Source organism: Stegostoma tigrinum, chromosome 10, assembly GCF_030684315.1.
Source record: "Stegostoma tigrinum isolate sSteTig4 chromosome 10, sSteTig4.hap1, whole genome shotgun sequence".
NCBI classification, from domain to species: Eukaryota; Metazoa; Chordata; class Chondrichthyes; order Orectolobiformes; family Stegostomatidae; genus Stegostoma; species Stegostoma tigrinum.
In genome coordinates this window covers 64,059,997-64,076,827 of record NC_081363.1, presented here as the reverse complement: position 1 = coordinate 64,076,827, position 16,831 = coordinate 64,059,997, and positions in this window count along the sequence as shown.

The window sequence follows — 16,831 nt, the reverse complement described above, 5'->3', positions numbered from 1 at the left end:
ACCAGCAGGACATGGAAGCTTTGGACAGAGTACAGAGAAAGTTCATCAGAATGTTGCCTGGTCAACAGGGCATTGACTATGAGGAAAGGTTAAAAAGACTCAGACTGTTTTCACTGAAAAGACGGCGGCTGACAGGAAACCTGATAGATTTCTATAAAATTATGAGAAGCATAGACAGGGTGGATAGTCAGAGGCCTTTTCCCACTGTTGAAGTTTCAATTACAAGGGGGTACCCGTTCAAGGTCAGAGGGGGATAGTTTAAGGGAGATGTGTGCGGGAAGTTTTTCAGCCTGGAATGCACACCCAGAAGAGGTGATGGATGCGGGCACTTTGAAGACATTTAAGTGGCACCTAGATGGGTACATGATTAAGAAGGGAATAGAGGGATACGGATCGAAAAATGGCAGGTTTGGTTTTCGATTGATTAGGGCATTATGTTCAGCACAGGCTTGGAAATGCCAAAGGACCTGTTCCTGTGCTGTACTTTTTCATTTGAGCATTTTTTCAGGACCCTTTTTTTATTTGGGACTGGAGGCTTGTTTTCTACACCAAGAAATAATTGTGGGACACGACTGTACTCATACTTTATCTTGATTTTGTACTCCACCTTCCTCTCCAACTTTCACTGTCACTCAATCCAAATGAGGCTGATAAGATGACTGATAAGATGACTGCACTTGGCTAACCATCATTAATAGTTGAAGTTGAGACTGAAGTATCAGAACACAAGGAGTCTGTGCTCTTGCATGGACTCTGGCAGGAATTTCTGACATCACTTCAGCAGTTTCCCAGAGAAACCTGACTGGCAAAACCAAAAATTAAAAAATAAGAATATAATGAAAGAATTAACATTTTCACCCAAAAATGATTTACAACATACAGCTCGGTGTAATTTATTAATCCTGTTCTAGTATTTATGTACTTACTTCGAATGTACCTTGCTTAAGGATATGGACTTTACCATTATCCTTGGAGACAGTCAAAATGAATTTTGCTGCAACGACATTTCACATTTGTAACAGGTTAGCTAAGTTTCATCCACACCATAAGGGGGTGCTGTAAACTAACTTTACACTACAGCAAATGCTGACTTAGTTCGGACCAAGTTATGTATTTACATATTTTCATTATTTAGAATTAAATTATACTGCAGGAAAGTTAAAACAAAGATTTGCCTCACCAACTAGTTAAAAACTAACCAAGTTTGATATGTCTGATCATGTTATCTGTTTGGCTTTTTCATTGAACTGTGGTCACCTGATTGTTACCTACTGGAGAACAAAACAAGAATAAGCAGTCTATTTAAAATGTCGATGTTGCAGCTACCAATCTCTCAGGCAGTACTTCACGTATACTGCTCCTGCACGATTCTGTGCATGTAAGTCCCCGTGTGGGGATTTTCAATTATTAAAGTTTAAATGTTCAGTGAGTGTAGGCAGCACTGTCCAAACATATAATTAAGCTCATGTAGATGACTAAAGGATTCAGGAGGTCATGGAACATAAGACCTGTTTAAATGTCAGTTCCAGGCACTCTTAGATTGTATTTAAAGAATTCTTGCACCATTGTTTCTGAGTGAGTTTGGGATTTGAATTTATACACGTATTACACATTTAATGCTGCTGCAATTTGAATATCATTTTGCAGTGATGCTCAAATATCATATAAAATGCATTCTAAGTGACAATCTCAAATGTGTGGCTCCCTGCACACTGAGTTTCCAGCATCGTTTATGCTGTGAATGACAAGCAGACCAAGTGGAGGATATTTATCTCCACAAATAGAAGAAAAATAAATCAGGGAGTAATTTGTTGTGCTTCACCTCCTGGTGAACAGCTTTGTGCGAACTAGCAATAAACAACTGGGAAACAATGTGAGATTCGAGGAATGCCAAAGGTGAGGTGGGAGGGTAAAATGCTGAATTTGGAAGTGCTGATTGTCTAAGGTATGGGCAGGATTTCTTTTTTTTCTGGTTGGGACCTCAGCATCAGGGTCAAATAAGGGCCATTACCCTGCACTGTGTTGTGAACAGTCATCTGGCAATGAGTTTCCCTGAATTAGCCAAGCTGTGGTAAAAGGGTTGTCTCACTGCTTTCAGACAGGCTCTTAAATGTGGGATGATGACAGGAGATGTTCCAACTTGTAGTTCAGATAAAGATAGGCCAAGACTTTTCTCTCTGCAGGTGGCCACTGTCTAACTTCTTAAAGTTGTGACAGATGAGCCGCTACTGTAGAAGAAAATCCTTGCAACTGCAATTCTAGCCAACTAGTTGGGTGGGCTTCAAAGCCCATCTTCATGACTGGCACACTCGCCCTTACCATCAGGAGGCCGAGTCCAGACAGCCAGTCCAGTACTCAGATAGTCCGACAATAGGCCTTAATATACACCAAGCAGTTGTGTAGCCCTATAACCACATACTGTCTCTAGGAATGTGGCCCAAGAATGGGATGTTGTTTGTCAGCTGGAGTCATGAATTTTTATATCTGCCCAACTCTGTTCTCATCCCCAAGGGGCCTAAAGGTCAAATGTCCTATGCTGTGGATAGGATTTTGGCCTTTGGTCTGAAATGAAAGTCATAAATTTTGAAAGGCTTGCTACACTCATTCTGCTATTAAACCAAAAACATCATCGACATCTAAGCAAGGTTGAGTAGAATGATATGCCTTGTTCCACCAGTTACCAATATGGAAGAAAAGGAGTAAATTAAAACTGAAAAAAGCCGAAGGTCTTCTTGACTATAGTAATTTTGTTCCAGTTCTTTTATCACACCATTGTACTGGCAATGCAGCTCTTAGCTTTACTTGTCATTTTGAAAAATTGTCCCTTTAAACTGTGTTTGAAAATTTGCAATTACTCAGAAATAGCAGCCAACTTCGACTACAAACACACAATTCTAGGTTAGACAGCAATCTGAATTTTTCAACCCAACTGAAGTACAGCAAATAAATTTAGGCAAAATCTGTTCATAAAATATTATTAAACCTATATGTTCACATCTCATTTGCATGCATTGAGTTTGTATACAAAAGTTTGAATTTAGATGTTGCAGTAAGGCCATGAGAATCTCTAACAAAGCATTCAACCTCTTGGTCTAATCACCAAAGAACAAGCGAAAGAGAGTGAAGTCTTTTTGCCATATGTTCGGGAAAAGACTTAGTACTCTGTCAGTTGTGACAGAGGCAGTGAGGGAGGAGGGATGTGAATGAAAATGGAATTATAGTCCATGGTAAATTCAGGAAGGTAGATGCTAAAGAAGTGTTAGGAAAAAACTAAAACAAATTCCACAATCATTGGAGAGAAATTAATGTTGCAAAGAAATGCAAGATCTTCATTTAATGGAATAAATTAACATCTGTCTTTTCAGTCACAATTAGTCACCAAGAACAATTGTTTAAATTGGACTACCTACAGTGTGGAAACAGGCCCTTCGGCCCAACAAGTCCACACTGCCCTTGAAGCATCCCACCCAGACCCATCCCCCACAACCCACACACCCCTGAACACTATGGGCAATTTAACATGGCCGATCCACCTAGCCTGCACATCTTTGGACTGTGGGAGCAAACTGGAGCACCTGGAGGAAACCCATGCAGACACAGGGAGAATGTGCAAACTCCACACAGACAGTTACCCAAGGCTGGAATCAAACCTGGGTCCCTGGCGCTGTGAGGCTGCAGTGCTAACCACTGTGCCACTGAGCCACCATGCTGCCTGTTTAAAGTGGATATGATTATAACTGAGTGCAAATAGGTACAGATAATGGAAATTGAAATGGAATGGAAATTGGGCAAAAAGAAGGCCAGAAACTGGGGTAAGCATCTCTGCCACAACAACAGAAGTTGCTGGAAAAGCTCTGCAGGTCTGGCAGCATCTGTGAAGAAAAAATAAGAGTTAACGTTTTGGTCTGGTGACCCTTCCTCAGAACTGGTATCTCTGCCCCTTTGTCTAAGTAGTGGCCAAAAATCACAAGCACCATGTACAAATTCTCAGCTCAAATATATACAGATGGCCATAGTATTTCAAAATTCCAACTATATCCTTTTCAACATGTTGGAACAAAGTTTCAATTCTCACAACCAAACCATTTGTGTCTTTAAAAAACTTACTATAATAAAATCAATTGTTAGTAATTACAACACATAAGATTACTGTTGTGAGTTATGCCAAAGATAAACAACATAGATTTTAATGTTATTTATTTTATTAAAATTCTATTTCTCTGTTCTGTCACTTTAGATTAAAGTAAAAAGACATATGAAGTCTCAGGAGGTATAATTTATATGTTATGGAGTTAACCTGTGAGCCCTCAGAAGATGTGAGTTATGGTGAAGGTCAAAAGATATTACTACACATTCTGTGTGCATTACGTGCAAATTAAACTTGTAAGAAAAGCAAACTTGGGATAATAGGCTGTTAATTGGCAGATGGGACTTGGACAAAGAACCTTACACAAACTCGAGCCCATTTCTACAGGGGAGCAAGCATAAGCACCAACAAAGGGAAATTTCTATCTGTGTGGGCATTGCAAATGAAAAATTAGACATTTCCACTTCCTGACTTGACCTGGGCTCACTTCCGTTCAATTCTGCAACTGAATTGATTGTTGTACAGAAATCTGTAACTCAAGCGAGTTTGACGTTTGAACTGCAGCATGATAACCAGATTGCCCATGGTTAGTGGGGTTCGTGGTGGCTGGGGAAAGTCTTTGGGTATGTGTGTGAGAGAAAAGGGGGAGGCACCACTGTAACAAGGGAACAGTTTTGTGGAAAAAAAAGGAGATATTGAAAATGCAGAAGAGAAAAAAATCAAGAAGTCTAAATAAGGTAACTTATTTTAATATTCAATATTCCTTGCAAAACTCTTAGAGGAAACTTAGAGGAACTCTTAGGGAAAATCTTAGAGGATGGTGCAGGCTAGGATTCCTGTGTTAGACTAAATGTTTCTACCTAATACTGCCACTAGCAGCTGTTAGTTACAGAAGCTTATTATAGTTGGCCACGTGATTTTGTGGATTCAAGCAGAATCAATTCTCTCTTGAATGCTGAATAGATGCCGCCCCTCCTGGGAGAGAGGAGCTGACTGCTGGGCCAGGAAAGAGATGAATCAGTATGCTAATGCACAGCTCAGACATGAGGAAAATATGATGAATCCTTCAGCTTCATACAGATTTTTTTTGTGGACAAAACAAACGCACATTAAACCATTGGGAAGAGAACTCGTTTCTTGTATGTTTTATAAGCATTTTCAATAGCTTTTCTCAAAACCTTTCATTACCATTTAATCATTCAATCATACCTTGAAAAGAATAACTCACAAACTGTGTCATTTGCTTTGAAGTAATTTAATGTGTAGAAACAAATTACTGTGAGAAGATTTGCCCGCTTTCCAAGATGGGCTTTATTGAATTGCTCAATCTGTTTACGCTGCATTTTTTTATTGTCTTGTGGATGTCTGCATTGAAATTGATTGCATTTGATTGACAAGTTCTGAGGCTTATCTCTTCGATATTGACTAGTAATTATGATCTTCATCCATCTAATTTTTCTCCTCTCATTTGCTGCAAATAAATCAAGCCAGCTGCAGTCATGACAAAAAATAAGCTCGTGCCTTTTTGTCACAGGAATACAACCCAAAGTCCTCCTATTCAAAAACAAAACACAAGCCTTTAACCTGTATCTGTTTCCTGACAAGTGTGAGGGAAAAAAATACTGAATGCCGCCCATCGAAAGACCTGTATTAACCTCTATGCAGGTCTTCAGACTGCCATCTTCACACCATATCTGCAAAAATATAAATCATGTTTTTCACACTTCAACTTCGTTTTTTTCACAAACATATCTTCAAATGTCAGTGAAATTGTAGCTTAGCTTTGTGAAATTCACTTGGAACAGCTTTATGTCACACACAGATGAAGCACTTTTCTCGAGAATGGGTCTCGCATATCAATAGTGCATAAACAAATAGAGCACAAGGAATATGCTGATTTATTCCTTGAATATGTCTGAGAATAAGATTGTTTGAAAGTAGCTAATGCAACTGACAACATTATTGAAACATAGGCCTGCTTTGTGTAACAGGACTTGTGAGTTCAAAGAATCCGTTGAATAAAGTAGTATCAAGCTTTTATATTTGTACCATATTTTATTACATTTAATTTTCATCAAATTCTTTTTCATTTTTGTTTAACATGTTATACAACTAGTTGAGTTGTGAAATAGATTATTTTGTACCTTAAAAAGTTCTAGATCAGTATCAATGTATTCCAATTTTGTTTATTTTGAATCATTGAAGGATCCATTTAAATATTTGTAAAATGCAACGCTTTTCATCAGGCAAGTTGCTGGAGTCATCACCACTCTACCATTTGTATTCTTTCCATTATTCTAAAGCAAGTCTGTGCTGCATTATTAACTCAATTGTACAGCACAGCAGAGCTCAACACTCTCACAGGCCTGTGTCAGATCCCTACGATATAATGAATCATTCACACATTGAACATATGGTGTCAGCAAGGTGACGTACCTCTCTGTCACGGAGAAAATCATGCCTCTTTTCCTCTGCCAGTGTCCCTTCCACTTCATTGCTTAAAACTAGTGGCACTCTCAATGATAGAGATTATATTTTAGAACAAGCCCAGCAAGCCTTCTTTCTTAAGGCTAGGATGAACTCTTTTTGCAATACTTTGGCTCTGGGCCTTATGCCATCTGCGTACCTGCTGGTTCAACTCCTTTGTAAGCATTTGTACATGTTGTGTCTAAATTGATTTTCCATACCTGCAGTTTGACAATATGGCACTAAAGTCGAGTGCAGAAAAATTGAGACTGTATGTGCACAGAAGATTACCCTGACTGAAATGTGTAATTGTGTATCTGCTCCCACGATAAGACATTCCACTCCCGCACATCCCAGATGTCCAAGTTCTTTAAGGACCGCAACTTCCCCCCCACGGTGATTGAGAACGCCCTTGACCGCGTCTCCCGCATTTCCCGCGACACATCCCTCACACCCCGCCCCCGCCACAACCGCCCCAAGAGGATCCCCCTCGTTCTCACACACCACCCTACCAACCTCCGGATACAACGCATTATCCTCCGACACTTCCGCCATTTACAATCCGACCCCACCACCCAAGACATTTTTCCATCCCCACCCCTGTCTGCTTTCCGGAGAGACCACTCTCTCCGTGACTCCCTTGTTCGCTCCACACTGCCCTCCAACCCCACCACACCCGGCACCTTCCCCTGCAACCGCAGGAAATGCTACACTTGTCCCCACACCTCCTCCCTCACCCCCATCCCAGGCCCCAAGATGACATTCCACATTAAGCAGAGGTTCACCTGCACATCTGCCAATGTGGTATACTGCATCCACTGTACCCGGTGCGGCTTTCTCTACATTGGGGAAACCAAGCGGAGGCTTGGGGACCGCTTTGCAGAACACCTCCGCTCAGTTCGCAACAAACAACTGCACCTCCCAGTCGCAAACCATTTCCACTCCCCCTCCCATTCTCTTGATGACATGTCCATCATGGGCCTCCTGCACTGCCACAATGATGCCACCCGAAGGTTGCAGGAACAGCAACTCATATTCCGCCTGGGAACCCTGCAGCCATATGGTATCAATGTGGACTTCACCAGTTTCAAAATCTCCCCTTCCCCCACTGCATCCCTAAACCAGCCCAGTTCATCCCCTCCCCCCACTGCACCACACAACCAGCCCAGCTCTTCCCCCCCACCCACTGCATCCCAAAACCAGTCCAACCTGTCTCTGCCTCCCTAACCGGTTCTTCCTCTCACCCATCCCTTCCTCCCACCCCAAGCCGCACCCCCAGCTACCTACTAACCTCATCCCACCTCCTTGACCTGTCCGTCTTCCCTGGACTGACCTATCCCCTCCCTACCTCCCCACCCACACCTTCTCCACCTATCTTCTTTACTCTCCATCTTCGGTCCGCCTCCCCCTCTCTCCCTATTTATTCCAGTTCCCTCCCCCCATCCCCCTCTCTGATGAAGGGTCTAGGCCCGAAACGTCAGCTTTTGTGCTCCTGAGATGCTGCTTGGCCTGCTGTGTTCATCCAGCCTCACATTTTATTATCTTGGAATCTCCAGCATCTGCAGTTCCCATTATCTCTGAAATGTGTAATTCATGTCTTTCAGTCACACTCACATTTCATGACAGGTGTAGGGCATTTGGTCCTACAAGCTAGTCCTTTATTCCGCATGATCATGGCTGATCTAGTTTTGACCTCATCTCTGCTTTCCTGTTTGTCCTTGTATAACAATCAATTTCATTGTCACTAAGTAATCTGTCCAATTTAACCATTAACAGCTTCAATGGTCCAGCCTCACTTTTCTCTGGAGAAGAGAATTCTACAGACTAATGATCCTCAGAGAGAAGAAGTACCTCACAACCAACTTAGGTGGGACATTCTTTCTTTTTAAGCTGTGGCTCCTTGTTCTAGATTCTCCCTGGAAACATTAGGCTAGGTTTTCATTCCAAGGCAGATAACTTGAGTCAGATTTCTTGCTTATAGATAGACGCACAAGATAAGCCTACAATCTGCTTGCCTTAAATTTGGAAGACAGGTTTTACTTGCCTAAGAAGGGCAGGTGGCTGTAAGTAACCAACTGAGTAAATAGTCTCAGTATGAAATATATATTTCTATAATGAGCAGGAGAATACCAGGATTAAAATGTGAAATTGTACAATGCTGCACCAGCATTGTGCACACACACCTGCTGACATTTGTACACCGGCAAATTTAGGGGCATGAAAGTGTTGCACTGAAGATGGGAAGAAAATTAAATAACTAAGTTAGGAGCTAGATATGAAATTAACTAACGCTACAGTTCCCCAGGGGTCACAAAATTCAGTAGTGAAATACAGGCTCGAAATGTCAGCTCACTCAAAGTGAGAGCATTTTCAGATTTTGGTTGCAGAAGACACCCTTCAAAGGCACTTTCAGTGCCATTCAGTACCCAGCTCTAGCCTCCCATCTCCCACCTCCCACATTTCTCTGGTCTCTCAATTGCGACAAGAGCTCCCTTTTCCCTTCTGGATCATTGGTCTTCCTTTTCATCCCAAGTATCAGGAACAGTTCCCAGAATTTGGCTGGCTGATAGGTGGTTTACAGATCTACACAATACAGCTTAAGGCACTGCCATTAGAGATTTTCTCTGCCCCTGGCTGTCTGACTGCTTTTAGCCTGATGTTCTTCCTCTCTCTAAATATTAGAGTTAACAGCAAAAAAAATTCACTTCATTAAATACTGAACACTGGCCCTGACTCAGCTGGAGTTATATGCCCTGTTCTGGGCATTATGTTTTAGGAAGGATGTGACATTTTCAGTTAAGGTGCAATAAAGTTTCACAAGAATATTTCAGGGATGAGGAACTTTAGTTATGTGGAGAAATCATGAAGATTAAGTTGTTCCCCTTGGAGAAGAGGAGGTTGAGAAGGGATCAGACAGAAAAAAATTAAAATCACAGAGAGTTTGGACAAAGTCAGCAACGAGAAACTCTTTCTGTTGGAAGATGGATTGAGAGCACAAATTTAATTATTGGCAAAAGAAGCAATAATGACACGGGGTGAAACATTTTCCTACTGCAAGTGGTTAAGGATATAGCGTGCAGTGCCTGAGAGTGTGGTGGAGGAAAGGTCAAACGGGATTTGCAAAAAAGAATGAGATCATTGAATTGCTCCCACAGTGGGCCAGCACGGGAATGATGGCCAAACAGCTTCAATCTGTGCTGTAAGATTCTGGGATTCTGTGGCAGGAAGTGTAGCAAAGCAACATGGTTTTTGTTTTACTATTGAAAGAGAGTTTCTCATCAAATTCCAGGTGGAAGCTGAATAGATGCAAGTAATAAGGCAGATGAATATTATCTTGCTGTACCTGGGAGCGAAGAGTTGACATGCTAAGAGTAACAACCTCTAATATACAGTATTGGAATTCTTCTTTCATGGGTGGCATGGACCTAATGAAAACAGGAGGTGAAGATGTCAAAAAAATGTGTTGGGAGCTCAAGTACACACTAAAATTTTCATTATTATGCCGTGTTCACGTTAAAACTGAACAAGGCGGTGGATGCCCATCCTGAAGGAGAAATACTAGATTAGGAGATTACTCTAGCCTTGTTTGGCCTTAATGCTTGTATGGGGCATTTAAGAAGGTAAATTTCAGGGCATGGGGCTGAACCTTGTCTCAAGTTTCAAAAAGTGATTCTTCTCACAAGGACCAGCGAATTTTCTTGCATGCTTGTCCCAAAACCATTGACTGCCTATCATACTCCTATAGCGCACCTCTTGTATGATGTTGGTCTGAAGTTTCACTAGACAAAAACACTCAATACTGTCATGACATGCTGGTATACACTTCAATCCCTGAAGTCAATGCCGTATTTAATAGGCTGCTGAGCGCCCAAACTAATGCTGGCATTCTGCAGCAGCCCTACATGACAGTAAACTGCCTCTCGTATGCAATAGCAGACTATGGGAAATTGCCGCTCACCTTCGCACAACCTTGAGGACCCAGTGGGTGAGACACAATGGAAGGAGGCCAGCCTCTTCCCTGAGGACTATTAGAGGATGCCAGGCCACCTGACATTGTCACCTGGGTCAACGATGTTGTTTCCATAGTCCAGCAATGCCGCAGTACGTCAATGAACTCCTCCACTTCCCCAGGGTAAATGCTACCTCTTCCAGAGTTCATGCTCTATTATTTTGGTCTCACCCACCCAATCCCTTGACACTACTCACACTGCATGACAACTGCATTGTCTATTCACTCCCTGGTTATCCTCGCCATTGCTCCCCACCTGCACTAGCACAGACAACTGTGTCACCCCCTTTCACTTCACTCAGTCTCACTCTGTCTCTCATTACAGGAGAAAACAGCCAATAAGAGGGCTAAGACCGGTAGGGTGGCCACAATATGTCTCCTCACCCCACATGAGGAGAGGATCTTGGCTCTTTCTCCGGCAAGATGCAGAGATAACAATGTCCCAGCAACCAAAAAAGAAGCATTACCCTTACTGTGTGGTCCTGCCACTTGCCCCGCGATGAATATGTTCTTAACCTGTCCAAACTTCACTCCCTTGGAAGTCATAATTCCTTTTCTTTTGTGTCTTGCAGATACAAGCAGCTACCCTGCAAGACAGCTCCTTCAGCAGCTCTGAGGAAGCACTGATGAGGTTGCATCCTGTATCCCCCTCAGCTCAGATACTGGCACCTCAATGAGGATTTTATTTGGTTTAGAACTGGGAGTGCACACTGAGGAACATTTCATCGCCGTGTCTCTGTAACTGGCCAAAGAAGAAATGCTCCAAATTGTTGGCACTTGGTTGACTGCTGGAGACCAAATACCAGCTTAGCCCCAAGCGGGAAAGGATGGCATGGTGGTGGGCAGTTTATGATTTTGTTGACATGCACAGGCAGGCCACACAAGCAGCTGACAGGTTTTCCCAACTGCTAGGCAACCTGACACATTTGGGGCCCGGTTTCCTAAGGCATGTGAGCATCTGCCTGCCCCATGGGGAGGATGGTGGTTGCTATGGGCAGCCACATCCAGTAGTCTCAGGGGCAGCTGGATGTGTGAATGGACAACTTGCACTCCCTAACTCTGCGCACTGCTCCTCAGCATCAGTAGCAAGGCAAGGGGCTCCTTGGCTCCACTCCACACACCCAATGAGGCTCCCAGCTAGAGAAGGAGACACGCACAAGCCCTTCCACAGTCTCTACTTGCCAAGGTGGCCACCCTGCCTGCCTTCCACTGACCTTGGAAGTTTCAGTTGAGGGGTTGGGGGGTGGGGTGGGGCTGGTGGTTCCCATACAGGACACATCTCCTTTGCACCATGCTGCTGATTTTGAGTTCCCTGTCTGAAAATTGCAGCACCTTCTTCCCTTCTCTGCCATGCTCAGATTCAATTTAACAAGCAGGATGGCTTCAGATGCCAGCACTCATCCAGGTGCACAGTGGAATTTTAAATATGGTGCATAAAGATGGCATAGAAGCCAGGCTTTTGGCTGATATCTGCTGAATGGCAAGTTGTTCCAGGAACAGTGAGTGGTAAGATGGGGCTGGAATTGGATGTGAGCAAGCTATAAGGACGGGGTAGGTAATTAACGTGGTGAATTTGTTAAGATGCAGTAACAGAATTTGCTTGGCTTCATGTGAAAAACACTCCAGAAACCTCAACTCGTTCAGAATCAGCCAAAATAATTTAAGATTCATCCTGACCCTGAACACAGTCATTTCAGAATGAGGTGTGGTTGAAAATGGGAATCCTAGTAGGCACCTAATCAATCATCAGGACAGAATGAGTGTAAACAAAATAAAAGCGACAAGTGGAAATCCCATTGGAGAGAAGAGCAAGTTTGGATTTCTGGAAGATGAATGGCAAGTGAATTAAATAATAAAATTACAAGCTAAAATCTGCAGATTCTGGAAATGTGAAATGAAAGCAAAAAGTGTGGGGATATACTCAGCAGCATTCCAATTTTTTTTTGCTGCAGCATGAACCTGTGAGGTCTGTAAATGGCAGTGGCTTCTGGAAGCTGAAGTTCCAAAGGACCAGTTCTGATAAAGAGCTAAATTTGACTTCAAATTTAAAAAACTGCTTCTCTCTCCACAGAGGCCACCAGACCTGCTGAGTGACAGTAGCCTCAATTGATTTGCCGTCTGTTTCATACTCTCCTGGTGAGATAGATCCTGTCGGAGGAGTTCGCCCTACCAGTTGATCAAAAATCAACAGAAAACACATGGGAAAGTTATTCCTTAAATCTGAACCTTCCATGACTTAGTGAGAAACATTTCGAAGACTCACTTTCAAAGGAATCTTGCATTTTTAAATAAATAATAAAAGTAACAAAGGATTGAGGGCTACATAGAGAGAGAATGGGGTTCATTGTGGAATGCTTTAAGGAATGTTCAGCTTGACATAATGGTCTGAACAGTTTCCTTCTGTTCTATTATTACTTTACATCTGATTTTAACCTTCACTCTTGGGTAAACATCCTAGTTTGGATTAGTTTCTAAGATAGCAGAACGTAATCAGTGGTGGTAGAAAACACATCCATTATGTGTGTTTTCAATAGATTTACACGGTAAAAAATTAATAACAAATTTGATCACTCTTTACATTGGTAGTTAATTTATTACTGAAGATAAGCTAAAGGTTGTTTTCATGATAAGCATGTTAATATGCCCTAAGCTTGTTTATCCAGCAAAAGTCACGCTGCAACTTCAAATTAGAATTAGTGCTGTGTGAATTCTTAATATCAATGTGGACTATGATCTGTCTTGTTTGAATGACTTGGAGCTCATCTTTCTGTGTGAAAAGATAATAACTGAAGAAAAATTAAACAGTTTCTATTATATTGCCTGATCACTTGTCTAATGAAGGCATTGACCCACTTATAACAATAGGATCAACACCTCCATTGAAAGAGAAAATACAGGAACATCACACAAATATAACATCTACAAATATCAGTGATAATAATTTCTAAGCTTATAACTATTTTGTACAACACTAATTCATGATATCATGCATACTTTTGTTTTATTTAAAGCTTTATCCAGTTTCTTATGTATTATCTTGTTAAAACTGAAAATTGGATCAGTTAATAAACAGCTGCAATATGAATGCATTCATAAAGTAAAATTTGTGAGGAAGCAGATGGTACAGATGTGTGTGAGGATGGACAGAACTAATTAAATCTGCAGCTGGCCCTATTAGGTTAAGCCAGAAAACTGAGGAGATCCTTTGAGGGAAGGAACAGAAGGACACAAACATGCCTGTTTTAGGAGTATATTTATAGTAACATTTTAGAGTAACAGCATCATAGTAAAATTCCAAGCCAGACCAACTGAAAGCAGACAGAAAAATATTTAGTATTATTGACTTAATACTTCAGGCTGGATTATGTTTTATGATGTAATGCAACATGGTGCTGATTCCTGGTCTGACATTTCAAATACTCCTCCTTGTATTCAAATTCCTCTGAGACCTCACCCCTCTTTATCTTTGTAACTGCTTCTAGCTTCAGAATTCTCTGAAAACTCTCAGCCCTTTTCTAGATGCCTGATCTCTTTACCTCACTATTGGCGGCCATGCCTATGTGCTATGATGGTATCCGTTACCTAAAGGTCTCTATTCTCTCTCCTCTCTCAAGATGTGCTTCCAAACCCTTTTATAAAGCTTCTGGTCTCCTCTTCTAATACCTCTTGTTGTATTTTGGCACCAGTTCCAGACCAGACAGGCCTGTATCTTTAAAATAGTTCCTGATTTTACATGTGACCTTCCAATATCAATGTACAAGTAATCACCCTCTTTGTGTTATAAAGTCAGTGTCGTGTCTTTGATCCTTCAGTTACGTGCGTGTAATAATATAGTAACATTGTTAAGCACAGAACCAAGATTATGTGTGTATGTCTATGATATTATAACCTCGTAAATAGCTGGTGTTGCAAATCAACTTGAAGACATCTGTCTCACAAGAACCTGACTTTCTGTGGTACACGTTACATGGGCTTGCATATAGAAAACCTCAAACTGCATTGCCTCTAAATGTGGCTTACGTCAAGTTTTGTTTGATAATGCTCCTGTCACTGCTGAAGAAGGGGATGCTACAGAAGAGGAAACTGCTGCCATTGACTGGAACACCTGCTGATGCTCTGCCTCTGGCACATTTGTCTGCCAGCATTCCTGGAAATCAAGCCATAATATGATAGTCGAACCCTGCTGAAGATAGAGTTTGAATGAAAGGTTTTCCAAGCTACCACAGTGGGGAAGGTAAAAACCAGTTGTGAGCATTTGCACCTCTCTGATGAAGGGCCTAGGCCTGAAACATCAGCTTTTGTGCTCTTAAGATGCTGCTTGGCCTGCTGTGTTCATCCAGCTTCACACTTTGTTATCAGTGAGCATTTGCACTTCTGTTTCTGTTACTCTGGGCAAAGATGTTTCATAGGAAAAGAGACATTTTTATGGGCCTGAGAAATGCAAAACCACACCATGAGGATATTCATATTTTGGCAAAGATGCAAGCACTTGCTGACATGATTGTTGAAGTACTCCGTATTTCAAATATTATAAATGTTTAGATTATAATAAGAGATATGAATGAAGATAGAGGGAGGAGTGGCCAGAAGATCAGAAAAAAAAACTGCCCTGCTGAAGACTATTATCCAAGACCAGAGCTTTCAGCAGGTAAGTGATGGAGTGAGTGAATTGAAAGGAAATGAAGCCATTACAGGTTTCTCTAACTCTATGTAAATGGATGGTTTATTAATCTCTGCAACCAAAATTCTTGTAATTCTCCAGTATTATCTTGCCCAATATCAGGTCGGGTTACAGCAAGACATGTGAGAAGTTTCATTATTCTTCATCTCATTTATTCTTTCTTCATCTCTTATCACTGGAGGATCAATTTCTATGGGATTTCATCAATCCTCCACTGTCACTTTAGAAGAAGCAGCTTTGAAGTCCAGAAAGATCACAAAAGCACTATCTATGGGATCTCTGCATCAATTCCACACTACCTGGAGTGAGATTTTGGCAATCAGAAGATCCCCTGTGAGAGTTCATCACATCAGGGCTGTGCTTGGCACACCACTATAGCAACATAGATAAGAATTGTATCAATGGGTTTAAGTCTACATCTCTCCGCTCCATGTGAATGTATATGTTTGACCACATTTGTTCACTTATCCACTTAAGGTTTATTTCTAAGTCAATTAAATAAAGAAGAAAGGTCAAAAAGGAACCATCTCACTCATTCGTCATCACAAATTTAAGTGGGGATTGCCAAATATTTTAATCAAACTGGAAGAACTATTGTGTCAGAGAATATGGGAACGACAGATGCTGGAGAATCCGAGATAACAAAGTGTAGACCTGGATGAACACAGCAGGCCAAGCAGCATCTTAGGTGCTCCTAAGATGCTGCTTGGCATGCTGTGTTCATCCAGCTGTACACTTTGTTATCCTGGAAGAATTATCATGACTTACGGCCATTTGGTAGTACAGACCTTGAGTATTGTTGGGAAACAAAATCCATTTTATTGAACCTTTTATCTTGCACCCATCAAAACACCCAGCAGCTGGTGTTATTAAGAATTAACTATTCTGAATATCAGGAATATCTAACTGGTAGAGGACATTTGTAGTAGCTTTCAGAAAAGTAGCAAATTATAACATGTGTTTTATTTTGTTTCAACATTGCATAATGGGAATTGGTGATGGATGATTGGATCACAGCACAGAAGAAATTATAGCTTAACTTTTTCAAAGTGTCCACGGTTCAGAGTTCCCTTATCAGTGCAAGCTGAATTGGTTAGCAGTATCCAATTGCTGCTATTGGATCTCTTACCTTGCATGTTAGGAAAGTCATTGTCCAAGTTGCATGATGACTGAGAATTTTCTATTACTGATAATCTGCCTCAGGAGGCAATGGATTCAGAGGGCAACATGGTGGCTCAGTAGTTAGCACTGTTGTCTCACAGTGCTGTGAACCGGGTTCAATTCCGCTCTGAGGTGACTGGCTGTTCGGAGTTTGCACATTCTCCCTGTTTCCTCTGGGTGCTCTGGTTTCATCCTACAGTCCAAAAATGTGCAGGCTAGGTGGATTGGCCAAGCTAAATTGCCTGTCGTGTTCAGGGATGTGTAGATTAGGTAGGTTATAGGTGGATGGGTCTGGGTGGAATGCTTTGAGGGTCAGTGTGGACTTATTGGGCTGAATGGCCTGTTCCTACACTGTAGGGATTCTATGATTCATTCTGTGGTATCTAGAGCATCTTGTGAGGATTTTGTTTATAGAATTTTTATGGAA